Consider the following 24244-nt stretch of genomic DNA (forward strand, 5'->3'; position numbering starts at 1 on the left):
ATATATAAACACACGGTGCAGAAGCTTTCACCTGCTGGGGACTTTAAGTGCCGCCTTTCTTTCAAACACATGCATTCTAAAAAGGAAAAAGTATATGTTTAAAAAGAAATCTGCTTTCCTTATCGCCTCACCTTCCCAAAAATCGACATTACCTCCAACCAGCAATCACCTCTTACATATTTCATTCAGACGCACAGGGTATCTCTGTCGCATGTCATACAAATGCACATCTTCGGCCACGTTTACACGACAACGATTTCAGCCGACAACAGTGACTTTTGGTTCTTCCTTTAGATGACAACAGCATTTCATTTTCGGTGCCGAAAATTTTTTGGCTCACAACTTTGGAAGACAGCACATTTTCCTTCATCATGTAAACGTTGTTCCTTGGAAAACTGAGGCTTTACACACAAGCACATTGTGATTCCAGTCAATAGCCATGCCCAAGTATGCAGACTACAACAACAATGGCAAAGTTCCGTTTTGTGCTGCTCACTCCCACTTGGTGTTTTCTTGAAATTGACTGGCTCTGTAGTTTAGGGTCACTTGGAGTATTGACCCCACTTCATTGTCCGTCCACACAAAAGTTTGTGTATTAGCCATTTTTGTGTGTTTAAACCTCACCACTCTATAGAAGGTAGACTATGTATGCATACGCTTGTTGTTTCATTAGAAAGCCACATTGCAACTACTGTTCTGGCATGTATACTACATAGTTTTTAGTCTTTTTTGCCGATCTGTTTGCACAGCCAGTTTGGTCAGAGTCTGTCCAACAGGTGACTTCTTCTGCCCAGTAAAATCCCTCATCTCTGAATCAGCAGTTAGGTAGTTCAGCTCACCAGGATTAAATTGATGCAGCACAACAGCTTAACATCGGCTACTGACATCTGTGTATGCCACATTATTTGCCAGTGGGCCAAAGTCTCTCAACCGGGCTGATAATGATTATCAAGCAATGCATCGGTGTGTCTCAACAATTTTTAGTTTTGGAGTTTAACAGGAAGCAAACCGTGGTTTCCTTGGAAGAGGTCCTGTGATGTTTGACTTGTACGTCGTACCCGAACACCACTCCACCCGGATTTTCTCGACCTTTGAGAAGTTTCTCTGAGTGTATAATAAAGCCAAGAATGAAAAGAAGGTTTCCATTAGATTCATTTCAAAGCACAGTGCATCTTGCTTACGCTGGTGCGTTTGTATGAGTCTCTGATGTGCTGTGACATAAAAAATAACCTGCCAGAGTTTTTTCACTCTTTTAAGAATGTGTTTCTTAGCATTGCAGAAATTTGGAATGAGCACAAGTGATGAACCCCTCTCTAGAATTTGACTAAACTTGTCAAACTTCTCCCTGAAAAAGGATGAATAGAAATAAGTAAATATGGAAGTAGGCCTTGCTTCCTTCACCAGGGTCTCTCATTTGCTGGTGCTGATTTTTTTTATTTCTTGTCCACCTCTGTACAAAGTGCATGTAGGCCTGAGCTTTCTGTGAGTCAGCCTTTTGTGTGCAGTGATTTTGTGCATGTCTTTTTCAGTCTTTTATTATTCTCCTAGACCAAACACAAAGACAGGTGTCACAGAGGAACAGTAGGTGTTTAATTATGAAACAGATATCACACCCGTACACTCACTCCGTCATAATTACACATGTTTCACTCAGCCGTCTGGCTCTTTGAGTTTGTCATTGTTTCCCATGATTCAGATGACAATGGTGGGCTGCAGGTTTGTATGAAGAGAGGCCACCTGTTGCTCAGCAGGGTCCCCATCTGCAGGGAGATTAAGGTGTGGGTTCTGGTGCGGGGGCCGTCTATAATCTGAGTTAATTACTTCTGAAGAGACCGGGTGATGGATTAGCTCTGTGTTCCTATTAGCATACGCTCTCTCTCTGGTTCCCCAAGGCCCTCCAGTGCAGCCCAGTGAAACTCTTATATATGTATCTACATCTGCATGAAAGAATTAGATATTGTATTGTTTTGTTATCAGGTAGGGCTGAGTTAAGTTTCTTTCTAGGCTACGCTACACGTTAGCGTTGGTTTGGCTTCTTTGATCCAGACTTAAATCTCAAAAAATGTTGGATGGATTGCTCTGAAATGTTTACAGACATTCATGATCCCAGAGATATGAATCTTATACGTTTGGTGGTGGTGGTTATAAGTGTCTATGTGTGTGTGTGTGTGTGTGTGTGTGTGTTGGGGGTGGGGCACAGAATCATAATCTCCCCTGGGCGTCGAAATGGCTAGAGCCGGCCCTGAGTCAAACTATCTAATGGAGCTTGAATGCATGGAGTTGAAGACTAAAGCATCCTGTGTTGGGATTCTGTTCAGGGACTTCATGCACAACAGACCCACATACCAACTTTAAACTGCTAAGATCTGCAACAAACAGGTCACCAGAGCCCCCGTTCAGTTTCGCAGTCAAGAGCAATTTGCAAGCCTGAAACCATTTCACACTTTGTTGTTATTTTTAGGCTGACTCATGGAACAGAGTGTCTCAGGGTTTGTTAGAGGAGTCTTTAAAGGAGAAACATGTTTTGTGTTACACTGAAGGTAACAGTGAAGCACTTTGATCTGATTTTCAGTGAAACGGGTCACACATTTTAAATGAAGTTAAAACATTGATTGATAAAGGGTTTGCTCCCTGTCCTCGAGTACACCATCTAATGCTGTTTGATTGTTGAGACTTTAATAATTTAGTTACTTCCAACCAAGCTATACGATTGGTCAAGAGGCAGTCCATTAGACGCCCTGTTCATATATGCAATGTACCCCTCGAAAATTCCCCCTCATTTTTAAAGTGGGGTGCATGTGTGAATGCAAACAGCTAAATCTGTTCATCCTACCCCATCTGCACAAAGGTGTGTAAAGATGATGTGTGATTGCAGCAGGCAATAGTCTGGAACATTTACTGTGCGTTAACCTCAAGTGTTGAAAAACAAAGCCAATGCATAAGTGCAAAAACCTGCAGTTCATTGAGTGACCACTCGAAGCTGGCTGCAGAAGCCCCCGAAGTCACACACACACCCATTCAAAAAAAGTCTTTAATAGCTTTATTGCCTTCATTTCTTAAAGGGAACATATTATGAAAATCCACTTGTACAGTGTTTTTGAACCTGAGTGTCTGCCGACCCACAAAATGTGAAATAAACTCATCCAGTCCTTTGTTTGTGGTCTGCATAAGTCTTAAAACACAGAGAAAAATGCTCCGTTTCAAATTTGCTCTCCTTGTGATGTCACAGTGGGATTCTGGCAAAAAGAATCCCCTCCCCTCCCCTGGTATCTCCACCCATGGACTCCACCCCCAGCCTAGAGCAAAACTTTTGCGCAGGTCCGCCATTTTTATTCTCACTAGTGAAGGAGTGATGTCTACCGGGAAAACTCAGGGGGGGGCTCATTGCATTTAAAGAGACACACACACCAAAATGAAATGGCCCGCCATCAAACATGTTGTACTGATTTTGCACAAAACACAAAAAAAAATAGTCAAATTTGAATCTCTAAATCTGAAATGGATGTAAAATTGTTTTAGTTTTTCTTGTTTTAAAAAAAAAAAATGTATCTAGAAGCATTTCCCTTATGCTCAACAGGAGCCTGTCCTCAGCAGAAAGTTCCCGGGGTACTTGTAGTAAAAGTCTGACTCAGACATCGGAGACAAGTGAAATGTTACATGTTCAACTTCCCAGATGTTTCCTTGAATCTAGATCACATCACATCCAGCAGTTAATCGTGATGTCCCAGAGCTAGCTGTGACACTCCTGCTCACACCCACGCCTCGCCTTCACTCCACGCTGACACTGAACCTCTCACAGCCAGGTAGTTTGGACAGATTTCTGCTAGCGGAGTATCTGAAGTGACATGTCGGGCTCTCTCCCCTCACGGCTCTGGTGGAGTAATTGAAGAGGCAAACACAACTCTCAGTGCAGACATTTCGACGGCTGAACTGGAGGAATGTCAAGGGCTTACTGCTGAGTGTAAGAGTGTTTTTAAGAAACTGTGTGTCCAAGTCTGCAACCCCCTTTTTTTTAATGCATGACTCTCCCCCCTGTGTGTGTGCTTTCAGAACGCATGCAAACATGACGGAAACTCAGTGCAAAATTATTGTACTTAAATACAGATCTGGGGTGCGTGAACATGACCTGTTGTGATCAGGTAGTTGATCTTTTATCTTTATTCCATTAACATTATTGAAAACAATTGTATTTCATTATTTTATGTATTAGAACATTCATATTTTTTGCTTGTAGCAATAAATGATTGTCTGGGACATTATGTGTCATTCCTTCATTTCATAGCAACTTAATTTTGTCTATATTTCTGAATGCAGGAGTTTAATTTAACCATGTGAAACTGATAAACCATAATTGTGTTGTACATTTTTTTACGTAGCTTTAACCCACCAAAATAGTAATTTTGACCCTTTTTTGGGGTAGAAAATATAACACAACGTGCTGGGTTACAACAACCCAGCGCTGGGTCGGTCCAAATTTGACCCAGCGTTGGGTTACCATTTGGGTTGTTTTTAACCCAGCAGTTTTAAGTGTGTACTAACACCTGTCAGCTGTTGTAACTAGGAGGTTCCTATTCAACTAATTTCCTTTAAACATACATTTAATTACAGACTAGTCTAAATGTAAGAAAACACACAGAAAGCAGTCAGAATTGAGCACAATTTATTTGAAGCACCGACAGCCTTATGCCCTCCCTGCAGGAAAACATCCACATGCCGTGCTGAATGTGGTTACATATTCCTCTGCTAGATATGCCCAGAGGCGCTGCTTGTCAACAGGCATGGCAGGCAACTGCTTGGAGCCCCAGACCAGTAGGGGGCCCCTGAGTGCTGACAAACTTAAACCAAAACAGTGGCCCAAAAGTAGCAAATTTTGCACTGACAGTAGGAAACCTCCTTGAGGGGCCCCATATGACAGCACTCACTCCCATTGTCCTGCTAAACATTGCAATATCGCAGTGAAAACCAATGCCAATGAAAGCAAACAAAGAACAATGAAGATGAATTATCTGTGTAAAGGAGAGAAAAAAGAAACAGGAACAAAGAGGAAGAGGGGTTAGCGTTGGGACACTGGTAGATGAACGCTGGTTGGAGGGCCCCCCGAATGATTTCTGCCAAGGGCCCCAACAGTCTCTAGAACTGCCAGTTTTAACCTGACACAACCGCACTGCTCCTGAGATGCTATCTGTTCACTGTGCTTGTTTACATCCAGGTAGTAGAGTGAGGAGAGCAGGCTCGTTGACCGGAGGTACAGCTAGTCTATGGCTACAGCCCCGGAGTCGCGGCTGCGTTACAGTTTGAGCATTAGTTAGACTGCCATCGATTGCAGACATATAAAATATTACCAATTATTTAACTTTCTGGTGCTGACTGGCGAGAGTCACTACATGTGCGCCCATCCAAAGATGTACAAGGCATTATGATGTTGTGCATTATGTTTGCAATTGTAGATAAAAAAATGCTGCTTACCAAATACTGTGCACCAGTAACAGGAAGCATATAAATAAAACAAAAAAATACATAAATAATGTAATAACGAGGGGATATTGTTCCTGGATAATAAGTGCTTGTAGGTTTTAAAGAGAATTAGAAATGGACTGAATTCAATATTTTGCTTTTATTCAAATTAATTTACATTTATCTTTAATTCCCGTTCATGCTCACATGGGGGGAGGGGGCCTCAACATCTGCAGCAATTTAGGTTAAGTGACTTGCTCAAAGGCCCTTTAGAAAATAGGCAACAAAAGCCGTGGAGTCCGGGATTTGTAAAAACATACTTTACGTGCCTAAAGTACTTTGCTTAATTTCCTTAAAATTCTGATGTATTTTTATGCTATCAGGGACAGAAAAACTGGGTGCAGGTCTTGGTTTTGCATAAAGAAACAGACAGTAGACAAATTAAAGCGAAAGCCCACAGAGGATATCGGGTTATTTGGCCACCATGTGCTCCCAAAAAGCTCTAAGTGATGATCACTATTCTTCCCAAATCATATTCCCACAGCCCAAACTCTTCCATTTTGTTTTTAACTTTGTGGAGTTTGAGTGACTAGGATGTCATAACATCTGATTCACATCATTTTTATAGCCATCAAACCATTCAGTGGCCTGTTATGTCCAAATGATTAAATACAAATTAAACTGAAATATACTGTCTGTATAGAGTTGTTTGGCTATTAATTACGCATCTGTCTTCATTGACACAGAGGTCATTTTGTTCCACAAAAGTTTTTTCTTGACATATCGACTTCATGAACACGCTTATTTCTTTCAGCAAATAAGAAAATTAGGCAGTGAACAGGAAGACACTTAATTCCGAGGCCCCTCAAGTGCTCCGTCGTAGATGTCTAGACAGGAGGCACAGGAAGTTTTACTAAATGAAGAGCGCTTTGGAGCCGAGAGAGAGAGCTGGGCAGAGCCAAATGATCCAGCTGATTAAAAGAGACAGAGTTCCCATCTCCAGTTCATGATGCTGCTTAGCTAAACGTGTTAGTAAGACTGTGTCATATGGCTAAATGTGACCTCTACTTACCCCCACAACCTGTTTATCTTCCTTTATATTGAGAGTATGGAAGGATAGCGGCCTGTGGTGTCTGATGCAGGTCGTAAGTCACTGAGCTCAGGCGAATTTTAATTTTACAGCAAAACATGCAGCAGAAATGCCTTAAATTGGAATAAACATGTAAAAACCATCCATCCATTATCTATCAGCTTTTTCTGCTCGGGGTCTACCACTGGAGGTCTCTGAGTGTAACTGCACTATGTTGTGTAGTCCCTGATGTTCACAGACTAGGTGTATTTGTTGACAAGCCGTGGATGGAGTTGTTGGAAAGTTGCAGTAATATTACCGAATTTTTGCACAAATATGACTTTGCTTGCGTCTCCAGCCTATTACAGCGTCATCTTTTGGAGTAAGATGGATTTATTTATTTGTATGTAAACCATGAGACGCAACTTGGGTTTGGTGATGTTCTGCACCAGGCTAAGCTGCTAAACATGAGACAACGATGACACGGTTAAAGATACAACCTGAAGCTACATTGCAATGTGTTTTGATTAATATCTGCATGTACATTTGGCTTCTCGCTCCGCCACTCTCTCTCTTTTTCTCTTCTTAGCTTCAATCCGTCACTGTTCTCTTCGGTCTCTTAGCCTCAGCTGTTGAATCAAACGCTACAGAGACGGGCTAACATGGCTAGTACGGTAATGCTGCACACACTTCTGTCAGTGGAGAGACGATGTTCTGTAAGTTGTTATGTTACTAGATTGACTTTGAAACGGCTATGTAAAGGTGGACATGGTGGATGTTACGGTTGCTTTAAATTTGAAAATGGAATGGTTTTTACAATATTGGAGTTTTTTGCTTTTACAGTTAAGTACTGTACATGAATAACTAACCTGTCAGCACACACACCTGCCATAACAGCCAGCACTTAAAACAATTATCTGCAGCATTATACAGTAAAAAGGGCTTCAAATATTTCCCAATCAAACTTGTAATTTCTTTCCGTCTCTCACACCTTCCCTAATCTCTGTGCCTGAAAGGTAAGAACAATTATAACACTGGTTGTTTTCCCTCGCTGCAGTCTTCAGAGCATTGAGTAAATTATGCAGCAGAATCAACAGCTCAAAGCATCTAATGACAGACTCACAGTGCCGCTAAAACATCCCGATGCCTGTCAGAGAACTTAATCACTGCAGAACCCTGTGTTTTAAATTCTAATTTGCACTCTTTTGCAATGCTAATGGGAGAAACCCCCCACTCCCCCCAAATCAAGCCGGCACGTCTCTGCAGAAAACGCTTCAAATGTGATTTTTCGACAGGAGGCTAATGTCAGGGTGCACTGTATGGAAAAAAAAAAAAAGCCCCGCAACTTGTTGTGAGCAGAACAGGAAGTGAGAGTGGTGTGCGGAGCCTGAGCGGCGCCCTGTTGAAAACGCAGCAGTGGAGCCCTCCGTGGGCTTTGATCAACAACCTGCTCATTTACCACAGCTTGTCTCTCAAGTTATCGTCTCCAGGCAACTGAGCGCCGTCAGCGAGGGTAGGTGGCGTCGAGCGGACAAAACGCACTCTGGAGGCCTCCTGTCAGCCTGACATCTGCTGACGGAGGCCGTTCCTGAGAGAATGAAACAGAGAGAAAAGAAAACAGACCCTTTATTCATTCTATATATAAACCTTTTTACTGCCTGAACAAATTATAGCTTTGGTATGGGTTTTTTTTTCTTCCTATCTGCAGTAAAAGCTTCCACCTGAGCTCTGGACACAGGTCGAGCAATGCATATGTATTTTCAAATCTGTCCAGGCAGCCTCAAAGCTGCACCTAGACAAACAGGAAGCAATTAAATTAGCATTTATCCGGCCATTCAGGTTATTCATTTTTATCTTCTATTCATCCAGAATAGCTCTGCTGTTGTCTCTCCTTCTCAGAAACACGCTTCACACTCGCTCAGTCACAGGCGTTAGGACCTGGGAGTCGTCCAGTTACAACCACAGACTGGTGCCAGTCAGCAGCTCCTTCTGAGCAGCCGTCCGTTAAGCACCTTGCTCAAGGGCATCTTAACAGGAGCTGTTGATGGAGCAAAAAAAGCGTGTCCCACACGCCTGCCACGTCCAGATTTTTCTCGCTCCTCCGGTCACGAGTTTGCTTTTTGAATTTTTACGCCTTGAGGCAGATGCTCCACCAATTTTCCAGTTCCTGTTTTTTTTCTCTCTCTCTGAAGCCAATCCTTTGGTGCCCATTACCTTAATGGTACTGGACTTTCTGAGCTGGCAAAGTGAATTTGTGAGTCTTCACCATCCCCCAAATGTCAAAGCAAGGATTTATAGGATGAGAACAAACTTTCCTTGACAACTTTTATTTCACTTTACCCCAATCATTGAAATGTATTACATCATTTTTGGGCTTTTTAGAAATTTAAAAAACAAATGCACTCCTGAAACTGTCTAGAAAACTTCAGGTGGACTGCCCCTTAAATCCATCTGAGTTGTTTTCATGGGCTTAAAACCTGTGCACATAAAAAACTTAACTTAAAAGATTCTTATAGAAACACTTTGTATTGTTTCTTCTCAAATGAGGGTCTTCATTGAAAGAAAAGTTCATAAGAAAGCTCCTGGAGTCCAAAACTAATCACAGCGTAATCTTCATTCTGGGAATGATTCAGTCAGGTGTCAGTTTCCTAAATAATGTCAGACCGGTATGAATGAAATGAAAATGATGACCGTTCAGAAAGCCATGATTAGTTTAGTTTGTTTTCTGAGGAACATTCACCGTCAAACATGTTCAATAAAGACCTCGGAGGTCGTGAGATTTGACCCCTCTGACAGCAACAGTCCGGTCGCACATGATTAGTGCAGTGAGTGTCATCATGTCGGCTCGCAGCGTCTGTGAAGTGAACAGGAGCAGACTGTTCTTCTCTCCATGCAGGTGTGATCCCATCGGTCCAATTGTGACTGTGAGAATGTGAGGCGAGAGAGCGCAGGAGGTGTGAATTCACAGGGAGAGAGTGTGTCTAAATCTGTGCGTGAGAGCGTCTGTGGAAGAAAAAGAAAGACTGTATCACATATCTTTGTTTTATTTTTAAAACGGCATTCAGTTGTACTGTATTTTTTTGTGAAGGTGTACTTGGCGTCTTCTACTTTTCTACACATTTCAGCCAAAGAAAGTTGTGAGTTTAAGCGTGAAAGAGCGAAACAAATTTGTAAAGAAGGAAATGAGTTGAGGAAAACTTAAATGTTTGATGAGTGGGTGACTTGGTGTTTAGACATACCGCCTTTCAGAAAAGAAAAGCAGACGATTAAAAGTCGACAGGTTCGAAGGATTATCAGAAAACAGAAACACTGCACAGTGGTAAATACTCCAGAAGGATGTTTGCAACCCTGGAAATCGAGCATTTAACAACTTTGTCTTCCGTTGCAATCCTTTAAAGGTAAAAAGTAGAAAATAGTTCTACACATTACAAAGTCATTTTCAGAGATCCAGCATTTGAATTTCATTGAACAACACACAGCTTTGTTGAAGGATTTTGAAATGAAGAGGCAACATCCACGGTTTGATGTGCAAAAACTGCAGTTCCAAAAATGGCCACTTGAGGCTGGCTCCAAAAGTCAGTCAATCCCATAGAGCTCAATTTGAAACTGATCTAATCCGCGGTGTGTTTGAATCCAACCTTGGCTCTCTGCTGCAGAACAACCCCAACTTGACCGAAACCATAACGGAAATAAACATACTAACAGCCTGGTACAGATATGGTTTTTCCTCTTAATCTTCGTTTATCATTCTTTACATCTTTAAGGGATGTGGATTTTTAGGTAATCTCTATATAACCTTTAGATAAGTTAAAATTGTACTTTAAAATGTAAGGGATAAAAAACGAGTGAGGCTGCGTTTCGTAGTGACAGGTTGTTGCTGCTCACTGTCAGCTAGGTTTCACCCATACACTATATAAACATGATGTCTCAGTGACATCACCCAATGGGTTTTGAAGAGGCATTTGGAGGCCGAACGATGACGGTCGCCATGTTGGATATGCTATCTAAACCTAACGTTCAATCAGTTTGAGTAATCCAATCCATTAAGTAAACGGATAAAGACGTGAGCTTTTACGACCAAACTAGCTTCATGAACGAGGCTGTAAACATGTTTAGTTCTGTTGTAAATGTATGGGGCCTAATGGGGATTCTCTGACTTTTGGATCTAGCCTCAAGTGGACACTCGAGGAACTGCAGATTCTTTGCACTTCCTCATTGGCTTCATTTTCCGACTCTGGAGGTGGCTGCTTTCTTTCACCTCAGGTGATTTGACACACACCGTGAACTTGTCCTCATTAGTGTCTACCCTCAAAATGCTCACTCCTGGCTACGGATAATTAAAATCTTGGAGGCTGAAAATGCTGAGTCTTCAGACTAAGAGTTCACACACCAAATGTTGAAGTCATGTTGGCTGTCTGTATGCAATAGATGTGTGAATAACATGCACATGGGCTGGTTGACCCAATGACCTTATAGTGTAGTAATGCTTAAAATGAAACATGAAATACTCTCATGTAAAGCTTCTTGGTCAGGGTTTGAAATGTTCAAGACATTATTTTTGTAATAGTCAAAAAAGTCCCTGATTTGATGTTGTTTTTTTGTGTTGTTGTTTCATTTATGCTTCTTCTATTTAAACAGTACAACGTACACAAGAACACATGTCGCATCAGAACTGTTTAGGTTATCGCAGAGAGAGCAGGAGGAGATAGACGGAGGTTTATCCAGCGGAGAGAGAGCGGACTACTATACATCTCTCTACCACATGCTTCCTGTGATGCACAGTTTGTTGTTTGCCAAAATGAAAGAAGAAAATATTCAGAAGTGTTGCCACAGTAAGCCTTTAAGCATCGCAGTGTGGATGGAAATCTTTGTCAGATTTAGTGGGTTTTTGTGTGGATGTAGTCTGAGATACACAAACAAGCAACTGGCTGAGTGAATAAATATATGTGTGTGAATCAGGGAGCGAGCGAGAGAGAGGGAGGGAGTGAGCAAGCGAGTGAATTAGTGTGAGTACAACTGCAGTCATTACGTGGATGAAGCAAGTGCAAGTGTGAATGTGTGTGTGCGGCAATGAGTGAATGAGTAATTAAGAATAGGAGTCAAAAGGAATAATGTGAACGCAGTAAGTAAGCGTGCATGCTTGTCTGTGTGTGTGTGTGTGTGTGTGTGTGTGTGTGTGTGTGTGTGTGTGTGTGTGTGTGTGTGTGTGTGTGTGTGTGTGTGTGTGTGTGTATAAATGAGAGAAAGGGAGGGAGGCACCGGGCGGACCGAGTGACTTCCAGTGACTCATTAGGTGGGTAATTAAGGCACAAAGCTACGGCCCCAGGGCTCCACCAAGCTGCACTCTGAGCACCCCGACTGCTAATGACACAGCCCGGGACCTCAGGGAGTACAAAAAAAAAGGGGGAGAGAGAGAGAATGAGGGAGGAGAGAAAGAGATGGAGAGAGGCTCACACACAGCTCTGACTGCTCCTCACACGGCGAGGTGAAAAGACGGAGTGGTCGATACGGTTCGCACCCCGCAGAGATGTAATGGACAGTAAAACCATCTAAACTGTGTTTTTAATGGCAGACTAATAGGGTCCACTCACATATTTGACCTGAACCTGGAAACACAGCGTTAATCTTTAAAACGTGTAGTATACCAAAAGGTAGCACGATCGTGTTAGCTTAAAGGTGGGACTTGTTGCTCTGTGTTGATAAATGTCGTCTCAAAGACCAAAGTTTGTCTCCGTTTGTGTTTTAATGTTGATGCTTGGATTGAACTTCATAGTCAGGACACACTTAGTTATGAGTCAGCGTGCAGTGATGGTAAACAGTACAGTTCCAGGGTGCAGCACTCTTCATTTAAAACACAACACACCTGATAGAAATATTGAAAATCTGAAGAAGAAAAATAATAACACTACTGCATTTTGAGCTGGGAAAACCATCATGATCTGTGGTTTGATATTGAACAATTATGTATTTATTTCACACACAGGAATATAAATACAAAGTACGTAAAGAGAATATTGAAGGTCACATATTGTACAAAACAATTCACCATGTGTCTCTAGTCCGTCTACAAACCCCCCAATGATGAGAAAAGTCCATCCTCTCTGTCTTTTCCCTGCTCCACTTTTCAGAAAATGTGTGCTCAAACAGGCTGTTTGGAGATTTTCCTTTCATGACATCACAAAGGGCAGTAACCCCTCCCCCAGGTGGGTGACACTCCCACAGCTAGGTGTTTGTTCTGCCCTCTGAGTCTGCCTTCTCACTGTGAACAATCCAGCATGGTGCAAGAAAGCCTGAGTCACCCGAGCCCTTTCAGAGAGGGGGCGTGGTCAGACACAGCTCATTAACATTTAAAGGTACAGACACAGAAACAGCCTGTTCTGAGCAGGGCTGAAATAGAGGGCTTTATAGGTGAACTGTCTTCCAGTCAGACTGCTCACGTTTGTATCTTTAAAATAGTTATTACAGCAGAACATAGTTTGTGTTTGGCGTCTGGGCTCCGACCTCATCAGGCCTCGCATGTTTTAATTTACATGCAGTATTTTTTAACACAAAGCATCTAGCATGACTCTAGATTCAAACCTTTTACACGTTGTGAAGCTTGGGATGTATCTTGCAGGAAAAAACGTACGATTGCTTTATAGCGATCATTGCTATGTATCATTAAAAAAAAACAAGATTTAAATCAATACAGACTTTGACCATCCTTGCAGCTCAGATTTTCTATTTCACCATCTCACCAATAAGTCCTTTCCTCATCTTGACACTGAGTGGAGGAAATGGCAGAAAAATACAGAAAATAGACACTCACATGTAGAGGCAGAAAAAGAGGTTAAGAGCGGAAGAGACCCTTCAAAGAATTTTTTTTGTCCTCTCTGCACAGAGAAGGGAATAGATGGAGGGGGGGAGCAGAACGCAGGAGAGGTAAGAGCAAGACAGAGGGAGGGAAGAGGAGAGTTGAAGAGAGTGGGGTTGATTCCCTGCAGAGAGCAGAGGCAGAAAAATAGGCTAGATGTGCAGAGGAGCCAAGCAGAGAAAGTTCCCCCTCCTGTAGGAAGGAAAGGGTGAGAGAAAGCGGAGCTGAGGGAGAGTAGGGGAAAAATGAAGGAGGTGGTTGAGGGGAGGACGGAGGAGTTACTAGCATTTCCATTTTGAGCCTGTATGAAGGCTAATGACTCGCGGCGGGCTGCTGAGACGGAGCGAGCGTGCTGCAGGTGGTCCTCGCAGGAGTGGAGAGCTCCTGAGGAGACTAAGGCCATTTTAATTGGACACTGAATAACGATATGACTACTTCACAGACAGAATCGAGGGGTGGTGCTTTCAGCTCCAAAAGGCCAATTACACCATATTCATGTTGAACTGCTTTTATCAAGACTTTATGAAGGTGCACAGGTTCCTGTCAAGTTTTATCCTGATGGGTTTTGTCACTAATTCCGCTCTGGGAGTATACATTGTGGTATTGAAGAATTTAAGCTTTAGGTATCAAAACAAGAGATTAGAACAACTTTAACACTTGCATTGCTCTCCAGAACATTTTCTGACAGTGTCCAGGTTGAGTGCTCGTCAGAATGCAAATGGCCAAATGTGCAGACTATTTCCTGCATAATCTCCAAAATAAGAATTCTGGCTAGTCCAGGGTGAGCGGATGCGTGAACGCAGCAGGTGATGCTGTTTACTGCTTCCTTCAGTTGCCAGTTTTATGTTTTTACTCTGGTGTTTGTGTGTACTGTCAGACTGTAGTTATTGTAACTCCCTAACCCAGCATGCAAGCTGACCCCTCTCATCAAACCAAATCAAGTATTTTTTGCACACATGTAACAGAAACAGAGCAACATTTGCTTTCTCTTTGAGTCTTGTTCAGCTTATCTGTTGCATTACAGTTCAACATTCACTCCCTTTAAAGCTCCTGTGAGGGACTTTTGGTTCATGTTAAATCGACTTTGGACAAAAAACAATCCATCCATGTCACCTGATGGTCTTTCTTACTTCTGTAGCTCATAGAGACACATCTGTATAACTCTGAAACATGTTTCATCACTCGCTGAAAACTTCTCACATGAGCTTTGAACTCTGTTTTGGTCTCCACCAACTCTGGATGCCAAATTTGCAAACCGGTGCTCGCTTACTATTTATTTCTGTTGTTGGGTTATTGTGCACACTTAGCGATGTGCTGCAGCCAGTTAGGTTTTCGGCCTTTAAACCAAAACATTGTGCTGAAAGATGCTAAACTGTCCAGAAGAACTCAGGAGATCTGCAGACTTTCACGTCAAAAATAAACTTGCAGCGTATTTGAAATGAACCAGAGCGTATATAGTGTTGCTGCTGGAACATTAAGGAGAAATGGGCAGTCAGGATCTTATGCTCTTCGGGTCAACATAACAAGCTTCTATTTTTAAACAAGCATACCTTAGATCCCTTTGTTCATATAGAAATAATAAAAGACAAATCACAGTTTTTACTCAGGTAGCCTGCAGAACATCACTAAATGTTCTTGTTAATTTCTGTCAAGTACTGAGAGTCATTACATTTTTGTCTCCTGTGGTACAGAAGCATTTTCCTCAACTATAAAATAAAAACACTCTGTCCTCTCAAAGCTGATGTGCACCAGTATGAATGTGTCAGCTGCTAATTGAGCCATTTCTATTAGCAGGAACAAATAATTGTGTAATGATGATAGGGTGAGGCGATAGCATTGAACGAGACACGGTGGATCGGAGCAGCAGGATCAGAAATCAGTAGCAGCGGGTGGATAATATATGCTGGGCTATTTTCACCCTCATGCAAATGTGGTGGAACCATTTCTCCCAGAGGCGGAGCACGGCGCGTGTGTGTGCAGAGCACCGGCGCTTCAATCTTTCAGCTTATTAATTTCATATTTACTCATTTATTTTTAAATGTGTTGAGTGATGGAAATGCGTCAGGCTGCAGCTCGGAGGTGCTTACATGGCAGACGAGTTTAAAAGGGGAAGTGAGCCAGTGTCAGAGGCAAGATTTCACATTCAAAGTTGAGGGATCTTTCTTCTTTCATTATTCATGAAAAGTGAGAATTATCCACAGGAAGTTGACATGGCGTCTTACTGTGCTGGAAATTCAACAGAAAGGCTACACTTGATCAGTTCTGCGCTGTGATGCTCAGAGGCATTTTTGTGACAGGGTTAAAAAACGTTTCCAATGCATGTCTTTTTCCAAGTCTGTACAGCTGTTTTACAGCAGCACAGCCTTTATCTCATCGACGTATGTTTGGAGTAGACGTCACTGTTACGTCACAGCAGTTGTGGACGCATCATGGTGGCAGAAAAACAGCGGAAGCAAAGGTAGAGAAACGCAGAGAAGCAATACTTACAGGGATTTATGTTTTTCTAACATGCATTTAAAAGTTAATGCAATAGAGGGGCTAGATAGCATAGCGGTTATATTGCACTCCATGTGTACAGATGATATAGTCCTTGTCTCAGCAGCCGTGGGTTCGAATCTAACCTCAGCCCTTTGATGCTAGTCATGCCCAACTCTCTCCTCCCAACATTTCCTGTCTCTCTTCAGCTGTCCTGTCTAATGAAGGCAAAAAGGCCCAAATCTAATTTAAAACAAATGATGCAATGATTAAGAAAGAGTTAATACTCACCATGCCATATAAGGGCAAAGGCGTGTCCAGAGGGGTGTCCAGGGAAAGGCATTAACCCGCCCTAAAAAAATAAAAATAACAACATCTGATTGGCCATCCCCAGATGCCACCTTAAAACCCAATTCTACAATTGTCTGATTGACTTAAGTTCAATTGAACTATTATTCTTTTCAACAGGCTGCTGATTTATTATGTGTTAATGTAGTAATTTATAAAGTACTTTCAGTTGTAAATAAATACTATGCATACTTTGCTCTTTGCAAGTAAATCCTTGTGCACACTGTTCTAACTTGCAATTGCACTTACCTGCCAGTAAAAGTTTTTCTCAAGTGAGAAAGCATGCAAAAAGTGATGAGATAACATTTGGCATTTGGGTAAGGTAACCCAGTGTCTACTTAAGAAAATCTCAGGGCATGCATGTAAGAGTTTCCTCTGCAGCCTCTGATAAGCCTTTCAACTCAGGGATCTGTTACCTTTACTGAGGCCTGTTTTTGTCTCACTGGTTCTGGAAGCGGCATCAGCGCAGCCTCTTCTAGTGTTTTTAAAAAATAAGTATTTCTGATGCATTGGTCTGAAATTACTTAAATCACCTTAAAAGAAAACTTTTTTTTTAGGTTAAGGAGTTGGTTTGAGTCGCACTTCAGCCACATGTCAAAATATTTCCAATGCATGGCAGTAAGTAGGGTGCAGAGGAATCCAGCTGCACAATCCTGCAGCTGTTAAAACAGAAGGTGAGAACAGCACTTAATTAATCAAACACTGACATATCTTTATGCACTGAATATCACAAGGTGAGAGGGAGAGCAGCTGCTGTGTTCTCAGATATAGGGGTCATAATAAGACTGTAATGTCCTGTTTGGTGAGTGCGTATGTAAATGATTGAATCTAGTTTTTGGTCAAATTGTGGTATGTCGAACATGGCGAGCAAATATTTTGTCTTGCTCATAAACCATTAATGTGAGGCATGTGTGCGTTTGTGTAAGTCAAGTTACTGTTGCATAATTCAATCAGAAAAGTTAAACCCCCTCATCGTCTCTTATCCTCGTCTATCCTCCCTCTACTTTATCTCCTTGGTCTCTTTCCTCTTTGCGTTATCTGTTGCTTACTTATTCTTCTATTTGTATTACTTCTTAATATCGTTAAGATATCGGTGTGTATTTAATCATATTTGAGGGTTTTATCAAAAATATTAAACGCTTGCAGTTAGGATTATCTGCTAACTCCAAGTGATGAGTCAGTTAAATATGTGTGGTCGTGTGTGCAGAAGGTCAGCTTCCAAGAAATAAAAGATGTGTTTATTATTTATTCTGCTCCTCAGATGAACTCTCTCGTGCATGCATATTCAAACTGCATGTTTACATCTTCACTCTGAGCTGTTCACACACACACACACACACACACACACACACACACACACACACACACACACACACACACACACACACACACACACACACACACACACTCTCTCTCTCTCTCTCTCGCTCTCTCTCTCTCTCGTTGAACATACTCCACCTGCCACTTCTTTTTTTTTTTAACTATTCACAGTATAATGAAGAAATTCCCTTGTTTTCTGCACCATTCTCTTCCTCTGTCTCTCTTGATTTTAGACTAAGATGTTAACCTTTCCTCAACGATGCTCATACGTTATTATGTACTGCAGATTTTAAAATTGATGATTGACAAATAAAAACATTTTTGGAGCATGGTGATTAGTTTGGTTGAATGGCCAGGGGCAAATTGGGGCGAAGAACAAATACTTGTGTCTGGTTGTGGATGTGTGTGTAGATTCTCAGTCATTCAAATTATTGTAACTCAAAGTTTAATCCAATAAAAAACTGGACTCGATCGCAGTTCTTGAAGACCTTTCGCCTTTCATTGAAGAGGCTTGCTTTTTGAATTGTCTTCAACAATTTCCACAAAGTCCAGTATTCTTTGATTACACTTCATAGACTTGTTTGTGGGATGCTGGGTAATGTTCAAACAGGAATGTATACAGGAAGAACCATACTCAAAGAGGGTCCAATGCTCTATTCTGAAGTTACCGTTAAGACAATTTGGTAGTTCGTTCCACCACTGGGGGGGCGACAGAGGAGAAGAGGCTAGTTAGAGATTTAGGACCCTGATGTGAAGGTTGGATCACACGCCTCTCATTGGCAGAGCGTAGTGGGTGGGAGGGAGTGTAGACCTGGATTATAGAGTTTAGGTAAGGAGGAGCCGTTTTGGTCACTGTTTTTGTAAGCGAGCAGCAACGTTTTCGATCTGATGCGAGCAGTAACTGGGAGCCAGTGGAGGGAGATGACTAGTGGACCGACGTGCTCTTTTAGCTAGGTTGAAGACCAGTCGCGCTGCTGCATTTTTCATGACGAGCAAGCGATGGGATCCAAAGAAGTTACAAAGAAATCAAAACCTGAAAGAAATGTTGATCTGATAAATGAATCCACAAAGAAACACATACATGTATTTAAGGTAGAAAATGGCAGCAAACATCATAAACTGGAGGGGATAAAAAAAGGATACACAAGGATAACAAATATGTGGGAGCTGCATCATCACAGATTTCTTTCCCATATTTTTGGGTGTTATTTACTTCAAATAGCCGTAATGTCCACCTGTAACAAATACAATCACAGCAACTTTTGATCCTACCTAAAACACAAAAGTTTTCCCACCCCTGCTCTGTCATCCAGCGCGAGCTGTGAGCATCACAACGTGCATCTCGCCATTACCCGGAAGACATGACTATCACTTCATCCATTCATACATACATTCCCTCCAGTTTTATTTCCGTCTCTGTGTTTAATAGCGGTGTCTTTTTGACGCCTCGGCTGCTAACACAATTTTCCAGAAAACCAATTTGTTGCTTGTCAGCCAGACGCCCCCCCCCCCCCCTTTTTTTTTTTGATTTTTTTCTCATTATTTGTCACGAAGCGATTTGTTCCTGTGAGTTTAGGGCTCTTCTGTGTTGATATGTGCGAGATTTTTTCTTCCAGGGTAAACAAAGAGATGGGACGTTGTAATTGGCTGCCAGTTTGCCATGTAAGGTTCCCAAGATTGCCTGTTTGATCAGGCGGCGGCGCCTTCAAAGGCCTAAATATTCACTCCGTGAAAACATCAACACTTAGACACAGCAGTTATACGGCAGTTAATTTGCTCTCATCCACGCAGACAAAGAGATTCTCCTTGGATAACATGATTTGAGGGCAAAGTAACCATAGTAAACATCCTTACACGAGCATGAGAATCACCAGTGGGCAACCCTCTGCTCAGTAGACAGAACCATATATAAAAGTTGGTCTGATACATAAATGTAGGGCCTGTGTATGCAGAGGCCTCTGGTTGTGATTATTAGCAGCTCACACAACGATTAAAGCCAACTGAAGAAGTCGCCAGCGGCTGTGTTCCCTCCGCCTAATTGAAACCATTCCTTATTTACTCATCTCAACTAAGGGGATCAGAGAGCAAGCAAAGACGGTTTCATTTTCCACTTAATATCCACCGCCCCATGAATCATGTGCACCAGCAACGGCAGCAACATCCCTCCAGGGGGGAGGGGGGGTGGGGGTGGGGGGGGGAGACAGGGTGTTCATGTTGCAACCTAAATGCAGAAGGAAGGAAGGCGAGAAAAAAAACAAATCAGAGATAGCAGAAGGATTAATTCCATTTCTAAGGGCAGCCAACGGTGGAGGAAAACGGGAGGGGGGGGGGGTGGAGGGGGTGTTGTGGAGAAGGGAAGGAGGAGAAGCAGAGGAGAGGGGAGGTGGGGGGAGAATATGTTTCACTCGTTTGCGATGGCGGCCTATTTCTTTGTGTTAATTCCTCCACGCCTTTTAAGTTCTAAAGCTCCTGCATTGTGGCGCACTAGGACAGAGTGTGATTGAGAAATTTGGAGGAGTATTTTTAGCCAAAGCACTCACTTGCCTTCAGGGGACAGCATATGATTTTCTTCTTCTTCTTCTTCTTCCCTTCTTCCTCTTCTGCTCCTTTCGTGGTTTCACAATGAACCTCTGGATTTGTGCCCGCGAGGAAGAGTTGGGATCTGAACTGATTCAGCTCTCTAGCTACATCACAGGAGCTGCCTCCTGATTGGGGCTCGCAGGCTTGTTCCAGAAATCAGTTTTTTGTTTTTTTTTTCTTTCTCCGGCTCTGTTGCTGTCTTGATGATGTAGTGTGTCGCACGCCAAAAGCGCGACACATCATTGAGTTATAGCCTGAACCGAATGGTTGAAAGTGTCACACAAAGGCTTTAGACGCATTTATCTGCCGGGGGAAGTGCGGCATGTCAAGGGATAGAAGGTGAGAAGTGACAGCTTCAATGCAGGAGGATTATTTTAATCTCATCCCGGCAGAATTACAGCTGTAATCAATTACAGATATTGAAAAGACACAAGTCAGATTAGGAGATGAAACAGGAAGTCTCATCCATCCTAACAGCTCAAAACATCCATTCATCCATCCATCCAATATCTATTCCACTTATCCTGTTTGGGGTCGCAGGGGGGAGCTGGAGGCGATCCCAGCTGTCATTGGGCGAGAGGCGGGGTTCAACCCTTCACACTCACATCTATGGACAATTTAGAGTCACCAATTGACCTAATGTAACGCTCCTTCTGCTCTCCTGCATCTACACTGTAAAACTATGATTCATTTTAGTCGATAAAACTGTAAAAAACAACAACAATTTGACTAAGTTATCACAACTAGATTGTTCTATAACAGAAATAAAAATATTAACTTAAAGATAAAAAATGTAGATTCCGCCACCAGAGGGCTTTCAAGCAATACTATAACAAAAGATGACGTCGAGGCCCCGGTGAAAACAAACCGGGTGAAACCGACCTGAGGAAGAGAATATGTTTACTGAAGATGTGTCCGAGTTTATAATTCACATGTTGTTTTTATCAGAGCAGCACATACAGCAACAGCACGGCAGCTTTCAGCAGCAGCTCACGCTTCCTTAAGTAGTGGTCTTTGATGTAACATCCGGTGTTTCCACGACAACGATAAACATTCTGTCTGTCGTGGCGGCCGCCTCGACAAGACACGTCCTGTTACAACAAAATTTCTCTGGCTTTGATAACTGTTGGAAATATTTAAGGTAAAGTAAAAACATAGTTCAACTTTTTTATTTCTCTTTCAGACACTTTCCTTTACTTCTTATCAAATGTTTGTAATTTGCGGTCATAAATACTGTGTTTGTCCAAATCTATTCGTCAAGCAGAAACATTTTCCAACCACTTGTATTGGTTTTACTTAATAATGCCAACTGTTTTCTCTTTAGCTTTTATCGTCCAAACACAAAACTAACTTTCAAAATCAAAAGAATCAAAACAACTAGAGTTCATTGTTATTAAATACTTCCTGTACGATGTTTGTTTTCAGTAGTCCAGCGCCTGTAAGTGTTGTGTGTATCGTAATTCTCCCTTCTAAACAATGAAGACAATTTCAAATTGATTGCTGATATTGTATTCCTCACATTCACATCTTAAAACAGACAATTCTTCTTTGATTAATGAATAAAGTATGAAAGGAAGAGACAGAAATGTTTGAATACAACTTTCTGTGTATCAACAACAATAGATGTTAATAAGCACGATTATGTGTAGTTATATAAGTCTGTGTCTATTATAGTAAGAAAAACAGAGGCACATTTCTGTCGCTGGAGATAGTCAGTGAAACTCTTTGTTTACAGGCCAGATGTGATGAATGACAGAGTTGTCTTGCAGAACTGTTTCCCACACTTTTAACAGACTTAAACATCAAACAAGCAGCAACACTCAGGATGTGTGAGAGCGTGCTGTTTGCCGCCAGGAGCCTTAATGTGAGACGAATTACTGACCTGAATTTGGCCCTTGATGCACTCGTGGGAAAAGCTACTAGACTGATTGTGTATAAACATCAAACTTGGTTCACAACTCAGGATTATGTATGTCAATTTAAACGGAAAAATTGTGGCACATTTCAGATTTGAAGATGGAGTTTGGAACAATTTCATTCAACTTGTGCAGACGTTGGAGGCTCATTAAACCATCTTACATGTGCAGTGCAAGGTCTTAGAACTAATGACAACAACACACACACAATCATCATCCTTACATCCATCCAACCATTTATCCATCTATCCAACATTTATCCATCCATCCAACCATTAATACATTCATCCAGCCGTCCATCTGTCTATTTATCATCCATCCATCCGTCCATCCAACCAACCATTAATACATCATCCATCCATCCAACCAATAATACATCATCCATCCATCCAACCAACCATTAATACATCATCCATCCATCCATCCATCCAACCAACCATTAATACATCATCCATCCATCCATCCAACCATCCATCCATCTGTCTATTTCATCCATCTGTCTATTTATCCATCCATCCATCCATCCATCCATCCATCCAACCAACCAATAATACATCATCCATCATCCATCCATCCATCATCATCATCATCACGTATATGACAATGTGCTACATTAATGATTATGATTATAACCATATAAAAAAAGTTATAGTGACCAGAAAAATGTCCAGAATAATGATAATATTAAAAATAAAAAATAACAGTTTTAACAGAATAAACATTTTTTAAACACAACTGGATAAAGATTATGTTTAAAAGATGAAAACAACCTTTTTTTTTATAACCCCACACTTAATTCAATACATTCTTTTAAAGTACTTTATAAATAAGGCTTATATGTAAAATGAAATGTATCTTGAATCATTGCAAGGTCAAAATTCATGAAGCCTGTATCAGGAAATGTACAGCTTATTGAAGGCTGCAGAACAGAGCAGCATTTGTATCTTGTTTTTTATTTTTTATTTTTAGTATTGAGTCATTTGGCCTCTGGGATTCTTCAGCTTGTGTGTTGCTAGTGTTGCTGAGTTTGAGCTCAAACACACACAAAAAACACCGCTGGCATCGTCTCACATCTTGCTCCGCCCACACCCCTCTCCCTGACCTCCCATTGAACTTGTGTGCTCTGACTTTTCCCATGGATCTGAACCTTTTCCCTCTGTATAGACTCATTGACACTAATTAGCCAAAGTGGCATTTCCCACGTCTCGTGACAGCTCGTACATACCAGACCTCCTCTTCCTCTCTCTCTCTCTCGCTCTCTCCTCTCCCCCAATGCCTCATTTTGCATCCAGCTCTTTGTCTTGGCACTCTCCCATGTGCCCCAGCTGTTTGGCCTACAGTAAATGTCGCCATGTACTGCGTGCTGCTGGGATCCCAGCCGTCACGCAACCGGGAGCCAAGCAGTGTCTCGATTATCGTCTCTCTAAATTTCCCTCTCCGTTTTGACCTCTCAATAATTTCTTCCTCCTTCTTTCCTCTGCACCCTTCCCTATTTTCATATCTACCTGCTCCTCTCCTGACTTTCTCACCTCCCTGAACCTGACTCACTCCCCTCCCCCCTCCCCCCGAACTCATTACAATTCATCCTGACAGGCTGATGTTGCCTGACAGAAGCGGTGTGTGGCTTGTCGAAACACAGCTGGTAGCTCCCTGAACCAGGCCGTCACCAGCGGCTGTCTGCTGCAGGTTTTTAATCCCACGGGGGAGCACTGGAGTCGAAAGCGAGGGAGAAAATAATGCTTAAAGAAAATATGAAAAGCAGCTCTGTCCCCAATTTTTTTATTTTTTTCCCCAATCAGTCGGCCACTCACTGATTGCATCTCATTAATGTCACGCTCCAGTCCGCCATACTTGGACAGTTGTGTCGCGCTGAGAGGGAATCAAAGTCAGCCTCAGAAAATAGAGAGCTGCAGTGATACGGAGCCTCGGCAATCAGTCCTGATTGGATTTTGATCCACTCCTATTAACTCCCAGATTGAGGGGATGGAGTGAAAAGCGTCATGCTAATTGCCAAAACAAACCGGGAATGACTCGAAAATCAGTGTTGGTATTTGAATTGCAAATCCTCATGTATTTTTTTTGTTGTTCAAAGCAGTTTTCTGTCTTAGGTGCCTCTTCAGCTGTGCTATCTTTATAAGAATGTAGCTGCACTGGAACCTTACTACCATTGGTTAAACCTCACACAACAATATTTTAATTGCAGTAAAAACAGGACATGAGTCATTTGCA

At 42.0% G+C, this 24244-nt stretch overlaps 1 protein-coding gene across 1 annotated transcript in view; it reads left to right on the forward strand.

The window, feature by feature from the left end:
- LOC132983539 (raftlin-like) overlaps nucleotides 1-24244 on the forward strand; it is a 114633-nt gene that overhangs the window by 12226 nt on the left and 78163 nt on the right. The window lies entirely within an intron of this gene.

This window comes from Labrus mixtus, chromosome 11, assembly GCF_963584025.1.
Source record: "Labrus mixtus chromosome 11, fLabMix1.1, whole genome shotgun sequence".
Taxonomy (NCBI): Eukaryota; Metazoa; Chordata; class Actinopteri; order Labriformes; family Labridae; genus Labrus; species Labrus mixtus.